The sequence below is a fragment of the Phalacrocorax carbo genome, chromosome 2 (assembly GCF_963921805.1).
Source record: "Phalacrocorax carbo chromosome 2, bPhaCar2.1, whole genome shotgun sequence".
Taxonomy (NCBI): Eukaryota; Metazoa; Chordata; class Aves; order Suliformes; family Phalacrocoracidae; genus Phalacrocorax; species Phalacrocorax carbo.
Window position 1 is genome coordinate 142,729,463 of NC_087514.1, and position 22,281 is coordinate 142,751,743.

General features: G+C 38.4%; 1 protein-coding gene across 4 annotated transcripts in view; it reads right to left on the reverse strand.

The window, feature by feature from the left end:
* The window catches only part of CDK14 (cyclin dependent kinase 14), a 323,920-nt gene that overhangs the window by 25,348 nt on the left and 276,291 nt on the right, over positions 1-22,281 (reverse strand). Inside the window, exon 15 of one of the 4 annotated variants that reach the window (XM_064444646.1) lies at positions 1,277-1,811. The exons of 2 other annotated variants lie outside the window; for them this stretch is intronic. The gene's annotated coding sequence lies outside the window, so the exon portion shown is untranslated. Of the gene's footprint in view, positions 1-1,276; positions 1,812-20,657; positions 21,590-22,281 lie in introns of those variants that run through there. One more of the 4 variants, XM_064444645.1, reaches the window with a different exon arrangement.

Genomic DNA, 22,281 nt, shown 5'->3' on the forward strand with positions numbered 1-22,281 from the left:
TTTTCCATTTGACACATGCATTATTGGATGGCTCCTTTTTTCTGACTTCAGGTAGTTACGACACTACTCTTAAACATAAACCAGAAGAACCTGATGAGCCTTGTTCAGCGAGTCAAACCTGTCCTAACAGACAGATTAACTCATTTCTTATGCAGATTATTTATGCTTAGCATGCCTTTCATTGTTAATACTGAACTTTTCTTCTTTCCTTTTTTAAAAGGAGACACTGTGTCACATATCCATTATTTTTACCAGGCAGAATGCCTTGAATATTTAGCTAACACTCTTTTAGCACCACACAAAAAGTTCTGGGTTTAAACTATTTATTTTTAAAGTAGTAGCATGATCAGACCTGCATGTTTATCTAAAGATCTTTGCTTTATGAGGGAGATTTTAGTCTGTGAGGTTTCCTCTACACATGGTAGGCAGCTGTCAGCAACAGTGAGCAGGGCGAGGGGTCACCGCAGCTGCTCTGCGAAATCACAGGGTTCCATCAACATCGCAGAAATCCTGCAGAGTGGGAGCTGGGAGACCATGGATTAGAGTACATTGGAGTGTGTATATAAGGTCACATCATGTCTATCAAAGTGATATCAAACTGGTACGCCGTACAATACATTTTACTGTGTTCTGTGCTCAAAGAAAGTAAAAGGAGAATGGACATGTGTGCAGCAGACCACAGTTTAACACAGAATTTCACATTGTCCTTTCAAACAGATGGATTTACTAAGTTCAGAAAGACATGTTGAATATGTACACACAGTGGAGATGTGTTGACTGAAAGAGAACTACATTTCATGAATTCTTCAGGTCAGACATGAATGAGATGAAAATAATTCTATTAATTAAATAGTAGAAGAGACTATTAAGAGAAACCAGATGTCCACATTTCCTGAATCCTACACACTAATATACATAAATGTCTGTCCTTGTATACATATGTCAACAGTTTCCCATAAAATGCTTGTTAGTATCTCCTCCTGAAACTTCACTTTTATGAAATCAGTAGGTTTATCATCTTAAGATAGCTCTAAAATTAGGATAGATAGGTAGCAAACACATAGTTCTGATTTGTGGGTAGAGACAAATCACATCCAAACCTGCCTGTTTCAGAGGACAGTTACAGGATATCGAATGCCGTATCTGTCATGTTGCAGACAATCCACAGAATCTGGATATTTGTAATTCTCATTGTTAGGGAGCTTCAACCAGATGAACAAAACTATGCTCCCTGACAAAAAAAAAAAAAAAAAAGATACAGAGCTGACATCTTGCATGAGGAAAGAAGGAAATGGGTAGGGCAACACAGAATTTATTTTGGCTGAAATATGGAACAAATGAGATGACTAGACAGTAAATGATGTCTCCTATTTCTGGCAATCTTGTGCAAGCTGAAAGCTGGTAGAGATATTCAGACAACAAGGTTTTATCAAACCACATCTGTCTGCAAAGTTAAAAAGTTGATGACACTGGAACAATTTTATGCTGTTTCAAAATACTTCCAACAATTTTACAATTACTGGTAATCACTTTCAGTAATAGAAAATATGAAATGTAGGTGCAAAGAATAAAACACTGAGAAAGCATCTTGGTTACAAACTGTACGGTTGCTAAGTATGAGCTGCTGAAACAATCCAAATGGTATGATTTAGACTAAAGCCTCCCAAACATCTGAACCAACAGGACTCTGCGACCTTCAAACTTCTTCTGAAAAGTCCTGAAGTTTTATTGTTTAATCCAGTTCTGCGGAGCATCCATCACGGGCATGGGGACCACTTTAAGACTTGCTGACCCTGACAAAGACTGCAAAGCTGTCAAAAAAAAAGTTACCACCCTAAGCGGAAGTAAATTACAGACCTCCCTTTCTCCTTACCATAAATACCAACACCCACTTGCACAGTAAGCCCTTTAATCAATTCATCACAAAACCCTTCATGCCTGGCATTCACTTACACAGGCATTTGCAGTTATTTTTCACAGCAGATTACCATCCTGCCCTCACCCAGTCGTTACCCAACCTTCCTGGACACACACATCCTCCGTTCACTTGCAGGCATCCTCTTCCACCTCACCTCTTCCCACACTGAAGCCCTGTCTTCTTAACCACTGGCCCAATTACACCTGCGGTGCTCAGAGGTTTCTGAGCCACTAAAGCTCAGCATGAAGGGGTTTTATGTCTTTGGAGTTCTCCAGTTTTGTTTTATTTTAAGCAAAAAGCTTTGATGCTCGACCGTTTCTTCCTGCTTTCCTGGGAAAGGCTTTCGCTTACACTGGAAAAGCAAGAGTTGGCAAGACTGAACTGAAGAAAAAATGTAGACAAATACACCCGATAGTGCCAAGGTCTCTCCTCAGCTTCACCACCGCTGACCCAGGTACGGCCCCCTGCCTATGCAGCTTTTTGCAGCCATCATTGCTGCCAAGCACCAATGCTCTTCTCCCACAAGTGTGAACACCAATGCACCCACTGCCTTAAGTGAGGTACTTAGGATCAGAAAGGATCACACAAGCGCGGCCTATCTTAGTCTACCCATCGAATAATCTGCTTTACAAACGGTTTCTCAATCTTAAGCAAATTATTTTTGTAGATACCTGAAAAAATGAAAAGGATTAAGGACAGTTGGTGGCAGAAAGAAAAGAAAGTGGAAAGTTTCCCATGGCTTTCAGCCCTGTGACTGCTCGTCTAAGTCTCGAAAAAATAAAAGTCTGCAAATGATACCTTATTTTCATGTAAGAATAGGTTTTCAAGTTTTCATTTTTCATAAATTTCAATGCATCCTAAAGACTGATCTTCCTTGGGAAAGAAAAGTTCCAGAGAAAGGGGAAGGGTCAAAGAGTCATAAGATAAACATATCCGGAAAAAAGCTGTTCACCAGGCTTATGAGAAATTCTGTCATCCGTTTCACTTTGAAATCTTTTCTCCCACATCCTCTATTGGAAAACCATAGTACAGTACATATTTTTCTCCCACCAGTTCCTTCTTCTCGCATTATTCTCAGGCTAGAAATCAGTTTCCTGCAGCTTGTACAGCACAGCGGGAGCCAAGGAGAAGTGACAGGTAGAGACAGCCCCAAGTCTGTGTACCTGAATTCCTGGCTTCCATGATTCCTTCTGCAACTTTACTGGGCACAAGACAGATGACTATTTCCCTTTTTTTCTGTGGGGCGTAGCAGTTTTTCCACTGGATAGGTCAGCCAACCAGATAATCAATACATGCAGACCAGCAGGCCCCGAGAGTCATCCCGTAAGCATGATAATTACATCCGAAACACTGTCATTAACAACATGCACCACTACAAGCTCCACTTAACAAGCAATGAAAGAGATGATTCAGAGCACAGCCCTGTGCAAGGCTCCCATTTTAGGCTACAGAGCTGGAAGATTGGGAACTCTTCAATAATTCTATGTTAAAAACGTCCTGGTTATAATTATTATGGTATGCTGGTAACATCATTTCTTATATAATTATTAACCCATATTAGAGGGGTAGGGCAAACAGTAGCTAGCTTAAAGTAGTTAGCTCGTAATTAGTTCATTATGATTTCATTACTTGGCACATTGTTTTCTTACACAAAGCTCTCATGATTTCTTTTCTAAAATTACAGAGAGAATTGCTGATTAAGAATCTCCACATGAGCCTGGAATTTATGCACTTGTTTCATTTCAAAATAAATAAAACTAAATTGTAAACTTATGCACATACGGGCCAGGCCCACTGAGATCTTCAGGACAAACATATTCAGGCTTTCAAAACAGAAATACAGCCGTTAACAAAATAATCTCTAGCTGCAAAACAGTCTTTCCTTCACTTTACAATATAGGCAATAATTTAGGCACGTAGCAGAATATTTTCACAGCAATCTTAATCTTTGTAATAGGTCTGAAAAATTCCTTATGCTTCTTACATTTTTTTACAAAATGAATACTTGTGGATTTGGCAAAAATTTTACATATATTGGTTACACGAGGAGAAAAGATAAACCTTTTATTTTAAATTCTTTCTAAAGATGTTTATAATATTTGCACGCACATATAAATTTTTTTGGAAAATCCTTAAACATTACTAAACAATAGCAAAGAACTACAGCCTTCACGTTTCCCTTCTTTTTTCCTTCCCTTTGTATTGTCATCTTCTGCTTCCAACTGGTTTCCCTTCTCCTCTTCTACTTTGGTAAGAAATACTGCAGCATGTCTGGGAAAGTCACTAAGGAAAAGGAAGTCTTGCAGTGACAGAGCTGCTCTGCAGGCTGACAGTGCGAGATGTGGCTTCTAAATAATTCAGTCTGTGACCAGGAATGGCAATCCCATGTATGCAGAAATACCTCAGATTTGAGGTCAAACACTTCACATTCTCAAGAACTAGCAACTGGTAAGTGGAGTTTCCACATTTTGAAATGGGCTCACCATTTGCTTTCAAATGTATCAGTAGGAAATACTAGTACGTGTAGAACTCAAATCACTGTACTTAAAAAAAAAACCACCCTCAACAGTTGCTACTGATTATTTGGGAGTTATTTAATTTTCTTATACATTTTGAGCTCACATTGCCTGGTCAGGGTAGTGGGAGGATGAGAACTAAAGGTGTTATCGACAGGGATAGGGACGGTAATGTAATTCAGAAATGGCAAGGCAACAAAAAGGGTAGGTTATGCAAAGAGAGCACTGGAATACCGTATGATCAAATAGTTCGTATTTACACATCACATACACATATAATTAGCTTTTTTTCTTAAGTGTACAAACACAAGCGCATTTCCATTTTCACCCATACACTTTAAGCAGACGAAATCGTATAAATGCAATAGATTATGTGAAGGCTGAATACATCTGAAAGCTCTGTCCGCCCCTCTAGGTGTGTGTGTGCAGATATCTCTGCACACAAGTTTTACACAAAGGTGCTTACTCTCAGCCTCTGGAGAGAAGAGGATTTCTTTAGCGCAGTTCACTGTCCCTTTTGCACTGTTACAAAACAAATGCTTGTGACAGCAATAGGAATATGACTTCCAAAACAAAGGAACTGTTTAATTTAAGTCCACAGAATGCAAGTTCACATTTAGAAATACGTGCCTTTCAGTTTGCAAGTTCTTTTCAGCTCGATAAAGCTTTTTGGTTGGGTTTTTTTTTTTAATTTTTTTTTTTTTTAAAACAAACTAAATGTCTTAGGTCTGGAAGCAATCACACTAGATGTGAATGTGAAGTACAACTCCAAAAATGCTTGCAACATAACTCTGCCCTATTGCAGTGTTATTACAGTTCCCATTTCTGCTGGAGCTGCAGCCATGAAGCTGCACGGAAATCATTGAAGAGCGATCACAAAAATACCCTCTTCCCCATTGTCCCTCAAGCAGCATGGATCAAATAACTGCTGCTCAGCTGTCTGTCTTTTAAATAAAAATATTTTCTTCATTGTACATATATCAGTGGCAGGTTGGAGTGCGTTTTGCCTCTGCTTTGTTTTTCACACCCCCAGCCGTGGATCACCAGCCAGGACCGCGGTGAGAACCATTTTGGCAGGTTTTACAAACTTTACTCGTTTTCTTTTGGTATAGGAGAAAGTGTGCCCAGAGGAACTTCTTTTCTCTTGTTTAACACAGACAAAAAGCATTAGAAAAGAGTAATTATACAGATCCTACAGAAAAGCAGTGAAAGCATGTCACTATTTCACAGGAAATTTCATGTGTTTTCAGGGACATGCCCTATACCTATGGTAGATATGAGCACTCGGTACTCAGCACTCAGGGTTTGCTCTATTTTATGCTACTATACTAAGTATTTTTAGGGGCAAAAGATTATCCACAAATGGCTTTATTCTTAAAAACATGCGTTTCTTCCCTACAGAATTGGAAGTACTGGAAAAAGCCTTAGCCCAGACTGTTAAGTGGGTCAGAGGAAGACAAGAAATAGAAACAGGCTGGTTTGGAAGAGTATGTGGGAGTGGTTATGTGGTCTGCTAGAAAACTCCACATTCAATCTTTGGTAGTTTTTACACCAAAGATTTCCTGGGAGGCAGACTGGGAACAGTGTGTTACATATTTGTGTCATCTTCTGCTCTTCTCCCTACCACTTGCCAATGGCAGCTGTCAGGGACAAAATATTCATCTTGATGGACTTTCAGTCTGCCTCAGTATGGATGTTTTCATGTTCGTAGGAGCCCTGAAAACTCCAGTTTGGGAGGCAGTTAACCCTGAGACCCTGAGACTGTGCAAGTACTCGGGTAATCCACCTGCCTGGTGAGCTCACTCAGTTACTTTTTGAGAAATGTAGTTCTTAAGCCTAGAACATTATTTTAAAGTTGTAGCGTAGTTATCTACAGGTATTCTTACATTAAATTTCATGTTTAATTATATACATTTTTATGCTAAAACTTAACTTCAATGCTTATTGATCTGCAGCTAATTAACTCCTTGATAATAATGACAAGGAAATATCTAATCCTGGGATTTGATTCAATATCAATATATATCTTACAAATTGCATTTTTCTACAATAAAACAAGATACTTTATGAAAAGAATGTGCATTTACCATAGTAGATAAAAATGCGTATCTTACAGCACTGTACAAACAATACAATTTGTTCTGATGGTCTGGGACAGCCTTTAAGTTCGTCGGCAAAGAAAATCTGTCAATGGTAATTACACATTGCCCACTAGTGTGTAACTTAATTTCCTTAGATGTCCAGCTCTTACCCTTCACTATCACAGATGCTATGCACTCCTTTCAGTATTTACCTAACTGGCTGATGCTTTCCAGTGTAGGCAGAAGGCCCGAACAGCACCCAGAGCATCTCCCCGGCCAGGGATGCTGGAAGAGTAACACCACACAGAGGTGCCTGCACGATTAGCCACACTCTCGAGAACGTGAAACATTGAAAGCTGGAGTCAGCATCAAGCCTTAGAAGTAGTGTACAAAGTTTAAGTCAATTCTTTTACTTATATGGCAAAGCTGGGAAAGAAGCTTTTTATACATATTTCTCCCATTATACCTCCTCTCCTCCCACCCCAAAAAATACTCTCACTCATGAGGACAGTAGGATGAGAATGATTGAGGCAAATGCTCCTATATATGGAAGAGCCACTGAGTTAAAGATAGCTCCAGATGACAGATCTTGTTAAATTCTCATCATGCCCAGGCTCCTCACAGTTACAGTAGCAGAAGTTAAGTGATGAAGGAAAAACCCACTATTTAATTCCAGACATGAAAAAATACTTGAGAAACTGAGAGTCCTAAATTCCCATCTACTTTCTCTTGTGATACCATCCGTAATGTTAGTCTACATTTTCCACTGAATCTGATACCTGAGCAAGTATTTTATGTTTTCAGTTAACAGCAGCGTAAAGGTGCCAGATAATATTTGTCAAAAAATGGTGCTGTTTTTCATTTGAACGAGCTATCTCCATAGCCAAATGACTGCAAGATTAGTGTTGCACTATAACCATAATTCAAACCACAAGCCTATGTTTTCCACTGCCAACATATAACATTTTCTGAATATTAAATAAAGTGTTCACAGACTTTCACACTATGTAGAAGCATTTTCCTTAAACGGATAAAGACACCGATAAGCAATGTGACTGCCATTTTTATGGCAGTCCTGAGGTGTGTGTTTAAATACTTAATCTTTACGATCTGGTTCTACACAGACAGATTTTGCCCATCTACTTTGTCATTTTAAAATTAGATATATTTGCTATAATAACTAATTCTACCATCTACGTTTTTCTGTATTAAGGTTAAAGATTTATCCTCTCCTAAAAATGACAATTTATTAGATCTTTTTTTTCATCTTGAGTTCCTGTGCCACTTAAAGAGAAGAATACTTCTCCCCCAAAATATTTTTTACCAGAAAAACATCTAACAACTAAATTGTAAGCCAAATGAAAGAACACTGAGCATGCATAACCAGAAAAGATAGCAGTTTGCTCTCCCTCCCTGTGCCTGGCTTACACATAGAAAGTGGCACAGCTGAGGACCAGGAGACGAGAGCCTCCTCCTTCTGCTTTCCACCCTGTAGGAAATGAAGAATGGCTGGTTGGTCCACATAGCTGCAAACCCATTATTTCTCCTCACATATCGCCCAAACTGCCTCCAAGGCCCTGCAAAAGATGATCCCATGGAGCACAGCTCCTTGGTATACAGACAGACAACGTCTGGCGTAACTCCTACATTGTGGATTTGACTCCTCCGAGTTCAACAGAGGAAGGACATCTCTCTCTACCATACACTTCTTAGCTGGTTGGGAAAGGCTTTCTCTGTAAAAATGCCTGCCTCAATGCTCTACTCAGGACACCAGGTTCGGCAAAGCAGGCCCTGGGAGGTGTAAAACGCACTTTCCTCTTAGTGGGGAGAGTGGATCTGCGCGCTGTCACCTCGTGTGTTTCCCTCTGACAGGGTAACGGAAGGAGAGCTTTAGGCTCCGTCAGGGGCTTCAGGGCGGTTCAAGTCCCCAGGAGCAATGCCCAAAGAGGGCTAAATCAGCATACACAGCCCCCACCCCAGCCCTCTCCCTCACAGCTAGCTCCTATGGTGGTCTTTCCATAGGGGCCTGCAGTGGGGCTGTAAAAACACAGCATGGTTAATTCAGAATGAAAATTTAAAGCTATGTGTACACGGGCATGCATTCAAGACATACACTTCATAGCTGGATTTAAAAACTGGCAAAGCCAGAATGCAAAATGGATTGAGGATAGTTTCATACAAGACAGTTTTTACCTTGTACAAAGAAACAGTATTTGAAGAGTGAAATAGCACTCAGGGACTCCTTTTTAAATTCCTGAAGCTTCTATCCAAAGTCTTGGCTTCAGCTGTTCTCTCCATCTCTCCATGGGTAATTTTAAGTATCCATAAACACACGTAGTGGCAATGGAGGGCAGGATTGAGAAAAAAAAAAAGGGACCAACTTCCACTCTCATGCCAGGCAAATGGGGAAGGAGCCAAGCAATCCAAATGTGAAAAAAATTTACTGTGAAGCTTAATGGCAGAATGGCAGAGGCTGATAGTTTCCTAAACATTCTGTAAGCAGATAATAATTACTATTATTTAATAGGAAGCTGAATACATTGTACCTAGTTTGATTACAAGCTGTACAGATTGCTACAAGCTGTACAGATTTCTTAGCCTTTTTAGACTGGATAAAATAAAAACTTACTATGTGCTAGAAGCTTCTTTCTTTGCTGACAGGAACCAACTACACTTTTGCCCCCTCTTAAACAAACCAGTGTACTTTTCACTCCATAAATCTCATATTGCTTCCTTCCTTTTCATTTATTTTGAACCAGAAGGAGGAGTTTTTAACAGACGTGCTCTACGGCAGCAGGAGGAAAACAGCAAATCAGGGTGGAAGCTGCATAAGGAAAGTAAATCAAAAGTAATAAAATCATGGAGATCCAGCAAGCTTTGTAGGGGGAAATGAAGTCGAAGTTGACTGAATCCAGAGCTGGAGAAACATTACACATGAGAAAACACCATTAAAAATAGGCTGCACTCTTAACAGATGACATGGGAAATGAAGTAATAATTTATAACAAAGATAGGAGTAAACCTGCCAGGTTTGCAAGTTTCAAATGAGATGCAAGTTTGAATAACAAGTGATAATGAAATGCAAGCAGACAATCTTAAGGGTAGAACACCATGGAACAATTTAATTAAAAGGAAGACAATATGCTGTGCAACACAGGATCAGAAATCACATACTGCCTGATGTTTCTGTTCAGCTAACTAGATATTTATCTGATAGGGTAAGCAATACATTCTGGTGCTTGAAAAATTTTGCATAAATGTTTGAACTTGACCTGAAAAATATCAGTAATGATGCAAATTTTTCCAAGCAAGTATTTTTAAAAAATTCTTTCAGCTGACTTTAACTGACATAAAACAAATGGAAATGTCTGTGGTCATAAGAACTTCTGCTACACAGGTATACTTTTTAAAAGTAGCTTTACTTTCAAAAGCAGAATATGGCAAGCATTTACTGTAATAAAATACGGCCATTTCTCACAGATATCTAAGAATGGTCTAAAAATATTCACACAGTTTTGCAGGCCTTCAAAAGAAAAAAAAATCACACCCTGGAAATCCCCTATAACTGTGATATTAAGCAGTGCAATAGCTTAGTTTATGTTGAAGAATATTAACTACAGTATAGGATACTGCAGAAGAAAAAGGCCTGCAGATTTGCAAATGAGTTTCACACATGACTTATAATTGCAAATGTGAATAGTAGGTGATAATGAAATACAAGCCAGTAAGTACACATGATGGATGAGATACCCCGGGGATGTGGGGGAAGCATGTTGCACTAAACGTACTTTTTCAAATGTCAGAATTGGACCCAAATAGCATGAGAAATCAGTATCTTGATACAGTGGAATTATAAGAAAATAGCACCTGGGTAACACCAAATGATATCTGGAAGGTAAAGGCAGAGTGAGTGTTAGCAGTTGTGGGAGAAAATACAGTACTAAGGTGTACTAAAGACATTAATCTTAAGTTTGAAAGATACAATACTGGTTATACTGACCACTAAATTTGGCCAAGATTACCAAACCTCAGAAAGTCCACAAAAGAAGACAAGGTATGTGTGTGAATATTGACTTAAGTTAATGGCTATTCTTCGTTTGCCATGATTAGTAACATATAGCAACACACAGGAGATGCACAGGGTATGAAGAATCAGAGGACCGTAATTCCTCCCGGGGAGCCAGGGCAAAGCAAACACCAAGAGGAGCTTTTTCACTCAAAAGTCTCTTTGGACACATACCCCCAGTGCCTGCGGATTTCCTTCCATGCACAATAACGGACTGAAGGAACAAATCCATGCTTTCCTATATTCCTACTGGCTCCGTAGTTAACAGTTTAGCCATTGCTTAGACTGAAGGATTGTACACAAACAAACCTTGCAAGCGTCTTTTGAAGATTTCTGTGGAATTCTTTTTAGGGATGAACTTGGGTCAGGGAAAAAATGCACTCACTATATACAAGTTTGCCTGATGATAGCCAGTAAGTGGCATACCTTGACAAGTCTGTTATCTTACAGGATTTAAAAAAATAAAAAAGCGGTAAATTCAAAAGATAGATCCATTAAAAAAAAAAAAAAAGGAAAAATTTTGAACCATTTTATATAGGTCTGTTTATTCCCTGTTGCCTTGACATCACTGCAGTAATTATCTGCTGTTTCCTACTGTTTTTTAAAGCTGCAGTGATTTTTGTGGTGGTATACAGAGGCAGAATTTGATGGTCTTCCAAATTTGTATTTAAAATTTGAGGATTAGTCACACAGGGCTTTATAAAAAGCATATTATTAAAACAGAACACTAATAAAACAATATAAGATAAATAGATTAAGTATATAAAACTACCTTCAACTTATAACTTGATGCCTCAGGCAAAGCCTGTAAGTAGATAAAACAAAAAGTCAGAATTGCTGGGCAACTTTGACAGCTGACTTTTTAGGGCAGATTTCCGTCAATTAAAATTGGAGATGTGCCTGAAATGAGCCATGTAAGGGCTGGGCATCTGGGCTACTTTCCTTTCATATATTCCACGATCTCTACCTGAAGCAGCTAAACCAGCTCAGAGAATTTAGTGTAATGTTTTAGGTGACACATGGAAAGATACATTATAAAAAATTAAGCATTAAATATAAGAATAAGGAAGAAGCAATCTGTAGAACGGATATATGAAATATTTTAAGTATTTACTTATAACATATAATAGACTGAGAGCAGCACATGAGTACCTTGAGTACCCAAGATATCCCCAGGATGTTACGAGGAGGGCATTCAGAGAAGGGTATGCATCTTTCAAACAAGCTGGCTGCACCACGGCCGTAACATTCAAATGGGTTAATTACACAGCTGAGTGTCTGCTCCATTTACTGATAAGCAGAGAATGTTGTAATTTTTTGCATTTATGAATTGCTGGGGTCAGTCAGCATCCTGCACACAACAGCTTCTGTCTAGCTCTATGCCTTACCTGCTGGGCAGAGACAATCCCTCTCTCGCCTAGAACCCCGGAGCCCTCTAAGCCCCTTGCTCTGTAACCTTGGCAGCTGGGACTAACACAATTCTTCATTTTTTTTTGCAACTGGGCCTCTCTAAACAAAAACTACAGAGCCTTGTTAGCCAACAACTGAGCGTGAAATCACAACACTGCAATCCCCTACTCTGAGAGTCAATCAATTTTTTTCATTACAGATTTGTACGCTAGGGTCAACAAGAAGAAAAAAAGCACATGGAGCAAAATGGATGTAACAAAGGAGAATTACAAAATCTCTTCCAAGCTGTAAAATTATTTTCATTATAATGATGTGCCGTTTGTAAAAAATATGCTCTTGATATAGTTTTTCAATAAAAATGAAGAAAACCTAGTGGTTAATATTGTCCTTTGAATGCTAGCTTACATTAGGCCGGACACAACAAAGCAATCTGAACAGCCTGCATGAATGTACAATCCGTTTGACATTCAAAAGGTTTACTATTCCTTTTGAAAAGATGACATAATTTTACATTAAGCAGAGAGTAAATGTAAGTGACAGGTTTAAACTGCTAAATTTTCATTGCATTAATTAGTAGGAGGGAGGATTAGATAAAGGCACAGGGCTAAGCTGGTATATTTTAGCTTGAGAATCAGGGCCAATCTGCTCGACAACACAGATGTTACCCTGACCCATTTCCAACAGTTTTTAGCTTAGTAGTATACACTACCCGTTTTCCTGAACCATGCTGAAAAGCCTGAAGACAGACGCAAACGTACCTGAAGTTATTGGTAATGCAAAGGTCGTCACTACAGACTGCTACCAGTTTTACTAGGGAAGCTTTACCCCATACACTTTTTTTGATAGCACGGTAAAAATCCCTAACATGAAGCCTGATGATAAATCAGGATAATTTGATAACAGAAATAAAGCCCACAGCTATATTTTAAAAATCTTATTTTTGCATAATCAAACATTTTCCTGAAATAATATTTTTCTCCTGTATTTGAAAAGAACCACCATTATGTACATCAAAGACACTTTCTCCCAGGAATTATTCTTGCAATAAATAGTGTCAATTGTGAACCTATTTCAGAGCAGCTATGTTACAATGTGAGTTGAACCTCATATGCCTGTATGCTCTTGGTGGAGAATCACTGTCACTTAATAATGCTAATACAAAATAATGGCCTTGATCTGAAGGGCAGCCATCACAGAGGGATATAGAGCAGTGTTGAATATAATCCTACAGACCATTTTACCCTATTCAAGTTGTTTGCTAAAAGCCCGAAGGTCAAATTCTCTCCTGATCAAAAACTCTTGAAAAAGTTACTTTACTATAGGTCTATATTGTTAATATATTTATTCTGCTGGAAGAGCATCCACTCACTTGTCCGAAGAAAGTCACCCATCTCCCTGCTAGGTGGGAATTGCCTCTTCATTTGTAACTTCAATTCCCAGTCTATCTTTCTCTCCTAAATCCCAAACCCTCTGTCCTCCACAGTTTGAAAAGGCAAAATATTTTACCAATGCTAGAAAAAAATGTTACTTTATAATCTACAGAGGACTTAAGTGTTTATATATTTTAAATGGCTTTTGCAAGCCCAACTGCTCTGCATGTCTGCAGTAAATAGGTGAAGTTACTATAGACTCAAACCGCATCAGGAGTAGCCAAGCTTGGAAAGACTTTCTTGATGTCTAACAGTAAGGATAGCAAAGTTCTGGAACAGGCTGCCCGAGGGATGTGGTGGAATCACTATTATTGAATGTTTTAAAAAACAGGTTAGTCAAACATCTGTCAGAATGACACAGGTACAGCTGATCCTGCCTTGGGGAAGGCATGATAGACTACATGACCTCTCGAGGCTCTTCCTGCCCTATTTTCTATGATTCAGTGATTCAGCACATAGCTTTGAAACACCCTGGGGCTTGGTTCTTTTCTCACCTCATGTTATTTTTAAACTGGTGCAACCTCACTGATTTCAGTAGAGCTTTTCCTCCCTGTCCTGCAGTAAGTGTGAGGAGAATCAGAACTTGCATTTCTTATACAAATGGAGACTAGGACTACCCTCCCACTGTGCTGCACAGCTGATTTACTGAGATGACTTTTTTTACCTCTATAAATCAGGCAATATCAGTGATTTAGTCCAAGCCTTGTATTATTTTAGTATAAAATCTGAGTCCCATTATATGCAGCAAAGGCAAAATAAATTTGAGTAGAAACATTCTTTGCAATTTTCAGCAACTGTCAACTTTTTCTCCCAATGCATTTCTCTTCGTGTACAGACACAGAGCTTGAGACTGAGAAAAAGTCCACCTCACCTAACAGAGGAAGCCACAGTAGATAGCAAAGAGGAGGAAAGGAAACAGGATAAGCAATACTACAGTACTTAGCAGAACCTCAGAAACAAGGACACACTATACCTCAGAAACAAGGACACAATACACTACAGTTGGCTGCAACACCTAATAGACAGGGTATTCAAAAACGTTAGAGACTGGGGGCAAGTTTAGCATGAGAGCTAATAAGCATGGGAGTAATCACATTCACATCTATCTATCTCCAAGGACAAAGAAATAGATAAAATATGTCAGAAGCCCCCGAAGCTACACAGAATCTAGACTACTACTAATTTGAAAATGTCAAAGCTATCCACATACCACACGCAGTCAGCAGATTACACAGAGCTGCAAATAGCCAGAAAATCCTTAGTCTGTGCCACAGTGAGCAAAATACTGTTACATTGCACCAGCTCCAAACAACAGAGGAACCACAGAAAATACAGTCAATACTGTCTGATTTGTTCTTTGGCCATCACCATAATCACCCATAGATCTTACATATCCAGGGACGTCACCACTTCTGTTGTGGCATTACTATATATATAAAATATCTCAGAAGTGTTTTCTGCTCATTTGATTTTGTTTTTAATGGAAAATAAATTGCCGCCTCTTATTCTCTGAGTGTGAATGACATTCCACACCAAGTAGTAAACTATGCTTTTCATATATTTCATCTAATCCAAAAGAATAATAAAAATAAAAAAATAGAGAAACTGTTCTTGCAAATTCACTCTCTTCAAAAAAGGTGGACTATATATATCTCTATATGCAGATAGATTTTCACATCCAGAAAATTCATAGGAATGAAGATTTTAAAAACCATCACCGTTAGACTTCACCTGAAACATGCTGCTCAGGACTCTAGCATTTTCTGAGACTTCTAGCAAATCCTTTCTTCTGCCAGGTTTCAGAGTGGTCACTCCCCTTCTGTTCTCCCACGTCCAAGCAACAGCTTATGCAGAACTTTATGAAAAAGATGGTGAAGATACAAATGGAAAAAAATCTCACAGGCTGATAACTCCAGTGGTAATTGAACCTGGCATATTTCCTCTATTCTGGTCTAACTGGGATTTGAATATTTGTTTCCCTCAAGTAAAGGTTGTGAAATCCCCTGAAACACAAAACTATGATGAAAAGGTCCCTAATGTGCAAAAGAGATTTCATTTACTTGAGCAGTGCTTTGAGATTTGATTCTTCACTTAGAGTACTCAATTTCCTTGGGATGATGAAAGATTGTATAAAACCCAAAGGAACATGGAAAGGTTTAACTCCCACTTCTGGATTCTTTTCATTAAGAAAATTATATCTGCAGATTTGGTCGGGGATAGGGGGTGTCAGTTCTTGGCTTGAGGGCAAGTGAAAAATTAGTCAAAGTTTTCAAGATGTGTTCAAGAACATAGTTTATCTATACTCAGAGAAACCATTTTTTGAACTCTCTTAATGCCAAATCACTCAGACAAACCTGTACAGTAAGCTTCATGGGACAGTAAAATATACAGCTTTGTCTTTTAAGAAGTCCTCTGTCAAGCACCCTCCACAGTATGACAGATACATGTCTTCTCTGCTTCTGAATTTGAGAGGCTGTTTTGCCCTGTTCCTTTGGTAAGGCCTGCTCTGCATCCAAGTTTATCGCAAGGTCATTTTCCTTTCTACGCCTTTCTCCTTCATCATATTTGCTTATTTCTATTAGATTCTGCCCCTTTGTGATGGGTGATGGTAATCAGAGGTAGCTGCATGGTATCATGTTAGTTCCCACATGCCAGCTCATTTTGAACTACCTAGCTCTTTCATGAATGAGTGCATCTTCACTTCAAAGGGATCTTTCTTTCACTTGTTGTTGCTTTTTTTTTCTTCTTTTCCAGTAATGCTCTGTGCGTAACTGGCAAGGCTACTCCTCAGTCCAAGTACCAAGCATTCTGACTATTTTCTGGGGGAAAACCCCCAAACTTACCAGAAGCATCTTGAATTTGAAAGCTTTTTAGGATTATCTTGCTAGTCAGCAAGATATCACATATAGTCAGAGGTATCAGAGGTAAAGACTAGAATATCCTCAGTAATAAAGACTAGAGGCAATGGAGTGGATATCTTTCTAATCGTGACCCTTCATAAGAGTTAATCACAGGTATGGTTGTCTATTCTGTTTTTACTCAAGCTTTGTACACATCTTCCTTTGTTACAGGCTTATGGTTCTTGAACCTTTCTAAAATGGCCTCGCTCACTCTTTCCTGGTGCAGAGGATCAAGCCCAATACAGTTAAAATGGCGAATACAGCCCATTTAACATAGTTAAAACAGTCTGGGCTACCTTGTCTTCTATAGATACAAGGACATTTCTCATAGTGTTCTCAAGAAATGGACCAAATTATTCCCCTTGGCCACCTCTCCTGCTCATCACGGCAGTTCTTTGCATCAGTGTAGAGGGCTGAACCTTGACTCCTTTCATTGAAGGAGAGGAGGAAGTGAGTAAAGTACATTGGGGACCTAGAAGCTATCTTTTCTAGCCCCAAAAAGTGCTTCATTTGGTTATATGTTTGTCACGCTGTTCAAATAATTAGAGTTAAGAAAGTTAAATTAATGCTAGTTATTTACTTCTGTCTCAGTTTTTAGTTCTTCATCATAATGTGAATTCTAGTAATACTATGCGTTCATGGGGTTGTCTGCAATTGTGCATTAATTAACATTTCTCCTAAAGCAATATTCTTTTTGTCGGCATGCTATTTTCCTATCTGTCTGCATAAGGCACCTAGAATTTCTTATAAGATACAGCAATTCAAAAAATACTCAAGACTCCCATCTACAAATTAATATGATTGGAGCATTTAAGTATCATTGGACAGACAAGACTGAATCCTGAATGGAAAGGCTAGCCAATTACCTGAATAAAAGCAGACTTTATGCAGATGGGGTACAGTCTGCAAAGCTGAACACATAGCGTGAGATTTTTGCATGAAAGAATATTATTTAATATACGATTGCATGGCATTTAGCACAACTGAACTTAGCCTTGTTCTGAGCTAGGGGAGCCACATCTTAAGATAAATGTAAAATAATGAGATTGCTCTTCCATAATACAGAGAACAGATTCCTAAAGAAACCCCAACAGTTCTAGAGGCAAAAATGTGGCAAATTTTTAGATACTGTGATGTCAAAACCTTATTCTCCACTTCAGGCAAGTGACCAGCCATATTTTGCAGATCATTAAGAACTTCCTAAGAATGAATTACAAAATTGACAGCAAATACAAGGACTGATCACCATGGCATAGTAACTATAAAGAAAAGAAAACATGAGATTGAATTGGATCAAGAGTAGTTGATAGCATAAAGATGACAACTTATTACCATGTAAATGTTGTGGCTGAAGGCAAGTTAATATAGTCACGTATGTGTAAATCATTAGGAGTTCTTTGTGGTAGCCCTGTAAATTATACATGTCCTGCTTTTAGGGAAATCACCTTTTTGCACTCCTGTAGATTTTATGCCAAATAAAAAAGCAAGGAAGCAAGCACAATTATTCTTGCTTATGAAGCAATTTTAAGAAACATGAAGGACTCTCATAATTTGAAAAAAAAAAAGAAATCACATTATGTCAAAATGAATTAATACAGTCAAAAGTCATGATGGTCCAGTCTGTCCTCTTGCACCTCAGCATGCACACTTTACCTAACAACTACTGGGGGAGGGCTGGGAAACTCCTTAATAAACACATTTACACACATTTTGGTGAATGCCTGGTATTAGCCAAGTGCTTACGAATCTAAATTAAGACATATGTAGGGATTATATGCAAAGCTGTCAGAGTGTGGTATAGCCCATATTCAAAAATGCTAATGGGTATTAACCCACATGAATTAATAAATAATTAACATGCAACAATCTCTTCACATTTAAAGAAGACATTTTCAATCTTTCAATCCACTCAGATTAGATTATGATCTCTTGAGCAAGCAGTTTTTTCAGCAACCCGAACCAGAAACCCTTTCTTATTTCTTATCTGATGCAAGATTATTATCACCATTTAAAAATAAATTACCCAGCAAAATTATTTTACTGTAACCAAGTATTAGAAGATAATTTTTCAGTTAAGTGTTCAGGAAAATCTGATTGACAGAAGTATGTGTGACAAGGCTACAAATCCAGCTTTAAAGCTCCTATGACTGAGTGAAAATCATGCTGACCCAGTAAAATCTAACCCTGTTGTTTCAAAACTGATTGAAAAAATCTGATGGGTTAATTTTGAATCATCAGGCTTTATGGTCATTCCCCAGGAACCGCCATGGAGCCACCGTACTCTCCATAAATGAGATCAGGTGTCCATTCTCGATCCAGACCAAATTTGGGCTGCTGGGAAAGCAGGAGCACACAGACACCATCTCAGTGACTGTGGAGCCACAGCCTACTTGTAGCAAATGCTGGAAAATATCTACGTGCAATAAACATACAGAACTTCTAACAGAGTGAAATTAATGAAAAAATACATTAAAGACCTTAAAATAATTAAGAAATCTATTTCCTAGAATAAGAGACTTCCACTGCTTTGAAAGACAAAATGTAGCAGAAAGGAACTCAGATAAAATAACAGTTCTGCCACATCTATTTTCTTAATGCCAAATAAAAATATATTTCACAAAATAGGAAATGTCTATTTAGAAAAAAAAACTGAAAGGGAATGTGTAGTCTCAGAGATGACATAATTTAATGTATTTTGAAGGGTTTTCTACTGACATTGCTACTCTGACAGCAGGAAAGTAGAATATGAATTTCACCATTAGAATAGGACCAACCATATGCATGCACTCAAGGCAAGGCTAACACATAGCGTTCCCCCTCTTCCAGACCGAGGTACATTCCCATACCTCAAGAAAAAGAATAGAGCAAATCTTGACTTCAGTGTAAAACCTAAATAAATGGCTGCACTTACAGAATCTTTACAGAGGTCAGCTGGGACACAAATGCTACCACTTCATGACAGAGGGCACGGGTAACGCATTTTTGTAGGTCTGACTACAACTTCCCAGCAGATGATCCTTTGGCTGGTGACTCCAAATAGCTCTGGATTCACTTGACATGCACCAAGCATGCTACTGACTGTCACTCAGAAGGATGAACAGCTACCAGTTAAGTCCAACTCCATGGTTCAAGAGACTCCATGCTCAGATCATTTTGTCCTTTGGTACAGGATTGGACTCTTAGTCTTAAATTTTTTATTACCCAGTGAAATCACTGTAAGAGAAGGAACTTGTGAAATAAAAAAAAACCTGAAGCAAACACTTTTTCCTCCCTTAAATCAAAACCACTCTGCCAGCCTTCATCACAACGCAAGTCCAAGACAGAACAATGTCATAGTTGCTTATGATAAATCTCAGGAAGTGAAATTAATATTTCATAAATGGGAAAGCTGAAGTCTGACAGGAAATCAAGGTTCTGCCAGGACGCCATTCTAAAATACGCCAGAATGAGCTACCAGAAAAATTGTGCAACTCCTTTCATGGCCTTTTTGTGGCCCATTGAAATCACCTGCAGAACTGTGTGAAAGGAGAGTGATAAACTCTTTTTTTAAAAGAACATTGTTCCATTTCCTACCTGCTGTGTCATTTCTCAGTGAATGTACATGGATTTGCAAGAGGGGCTTATAGTTAAAAGTTGAAGCTGAATTCTACAGCTTACAGCTTTCTAAGTGGAAGACCCTGGCAACAGCCATGATACCAGCCTGCACACATGCATACCTGGTCACAAGCTCTTCTCATTTTCCTTCAGTTGTACCCCATTGCTCTTGTTCAAAATTTCACATGATTTCCAAGGATTTGCTTTCTCCATCGTATCACTGGTGCTGCAGTTTGCACTTTATACACACAGTTAGGTAGCTCTAGGAACTTTACGAAGTCGCATCTTCTAACATTATGAGCTGGCATTGCTTCTTTCAACGATTTTTGCCCAGTGAGTAATTAGCCACTGTACAAGCATGGTGAGTCATCATAACTGCCCTACTATTACCGCCATAAAAAGAAATGATCATTCCTTTATTAATATTCAACAATTGATAAGGATAGCTTTTGATATAAGCTTAAATTTTACTTTGTGAATTACTCTAAAAGACTGGAATTTAGATTTGGTTTTGGAATAATTTTTGCATTCCAGTGATAAAAGAAACCTTTTATTTTAAACAGCTCAGACTCCCTGTTTACAAAAATGCCCTGCATAGTAAAATAGCGAATCAGAAAATGGTTTCTCTAATTTTCTTTCTAAATAAATTTTAAAAATAAAAGAAAATGTAATAAGAAGATAAAGCCTTCATAGAGCATAGCAGCAATTATATCTCCACAGCTACAATATAACCCAAAACTTTGCAAAGGCTTTGATTATTGAACCATGGCTGAAGTGGATAATTTGGCTTTCACTAAGAAAACAAGCACATTCATTCTCACCACAATGGAGAGAGGCAGTTTTAATTAAACCTTATCAAAAGATGAATAAAGAATAAACTCAAAACCCATTCCACAGGACTCTATTTTCATCTGTTTAGTTTAAGCTTGCCATGTTCACGCAATAATTAACCACTGTCCAAGGAATGCTGGAGTTGTGTTAATGTTGGTAAAGATTTAATTAGTTCAATTATCTGGAGAGTACTGAAGGCTCAGCACAGTACCAGTTTCTCCAGGCTTTATACATACCTCAGATCAAAATATATTAAACTGAAATATAAGTGAACAAAGAAAACTTACTGTTTCGCTTCAGCTACTGAATGAGTGTGTGTTTAATAATTTTACTACACTCATTTTAAAATGAGGTTTCAGAAATAGAATATGTAAGCTGTGAGTTACCTATTTTTTCAGATTTTTCCCCTAAGTCAGCTTATAAACATATTTTAAATGAAATTAAGTTTACTTTAGAAAAGAAAACCCAATACTTCTTTACATAGGGAAAAGTATAGTTCCTTTTACATTTTTTTCCCCCGTTGCCTACATATTTTGTGTCTTTCATGGAAAGTGAGGCATTTAAAAAGCATTGAAAGCAGTGACACAGACAACTGTTTCAATCTGTCAGACAGCATGGACAGACAGTAGGGATCATTTCAGAAAATAGAGCGGCCCCCCAGCGGCCTGACCTTCCTGGTGGGAAAGCGAACACAGCGCGGTGCTTGACAAGCTCGCCAACAAAGGAGTATATTTAGTTCCTCCAAATTCTGACACGCTTCTCACAGGAAAAACGCAAACTGGGATGAGGCATCGTCGACTACTGCTAACAAAGGGTAATTTCTAATTGGAGATTGCACCGTTACTGCGAAACAAAAAGGAAGAGATGAAAAGTGAAAACATCACTTCACTACACGCAGACTGTAAGCATTGGAGTGAGCCTGGCTCCTATTTTTCAAAACTGTTCAATTACATATGAGATGCTATTTGAGATGTGAGCCCTCTGGATCTCTACGTGAGGCTCCTGCTGCCTTTAGTGGGAACAGAGCCCAGGAATGGGAGCATTAGAAGATCTCCCTCTTTGTGTTACTAAAATATTATCATTAGCTGTTCTTTGGAAGGGATGTTTGAATAAACCACATTCATTTTCCTGTAAGGTTAAATGACATGTTTATTACTGCCATGGTCCATCCTTTGTTTTCCCAACACTGTGTTTCGGCGTTGTTTATAACCAGTGAAGGCTGCACAAAGATGGCCAGCATGTGAGAAAGTCACATGAGTTTATTTCCTTGAGAAGGTACAAACCGTAGGAGGATGTTATCATTTTCTTATAAAGCAATAAAAACTTATGAGTTAATATAAAAATAACTGTTATGAAATTGCATACTGCATTATGCCCAGGTTGGATTCAAGCTGTCTATTTGTCTCTGTAGGCAGTCAAAAACTACTTTAAGGATAGCACTGCTATGCTTCCCAGCAGTAAATACCATTTGGTAAATAACCTTTGTGACACACCATACCTTATTTTCTACTGCTCATATGAGTCGGAAAAATGTA